Raw genomic sequence first — 379 nt, forward strand, 5'->3', positions numbered from 1 at the left:
GGCAAACTCCGCCGGGCACGGTGCTGCGAGCTGGGGCAGGAGAGGGGGGAGCCAGGACTGTCCCACCGGGCGGGTGAAGGACATTCATCCCCGGGGAATGGGTTGGAGGGACAGCCGTGTATGTCTGGCTGGAATCCGGGGAGCCAGGGCCACAGGGGACAGCAGAGAAACGTTAGATAATGATTGACTAGACATTTCCATCCCCAAATAACCTCCCTCTGCCATGGGTCAGTGGGGCATTTCCCTGCCCCTCTCGCTCCGCTTGCTCAGTTAGGACCTGCTCTGCCGGCACGGGGCTGGGGTCCCCATGCTCTCTGTCCCCTACAGCCGTGTGTCCCTTTCCTCGCAGAGGCCCGGCGGAGCTTCTTCAACACCTCGG

This window comes from Fulmarus glacialis, unplaced genomic scaffold (assembly GCF_000690835.1).
Source record: "Fulmarus glacialis isolate BGI_N327 unplaced genomic scaffold, ASM69083v1 scaffold21954, whole genome shotgun sequence".
Lineage (NCBI taxonomy): Eukaryota > Metazoa > Chordata > Aves > Procellariiformes > Procellariidae > Fulmarus > Fulmarus glacialis.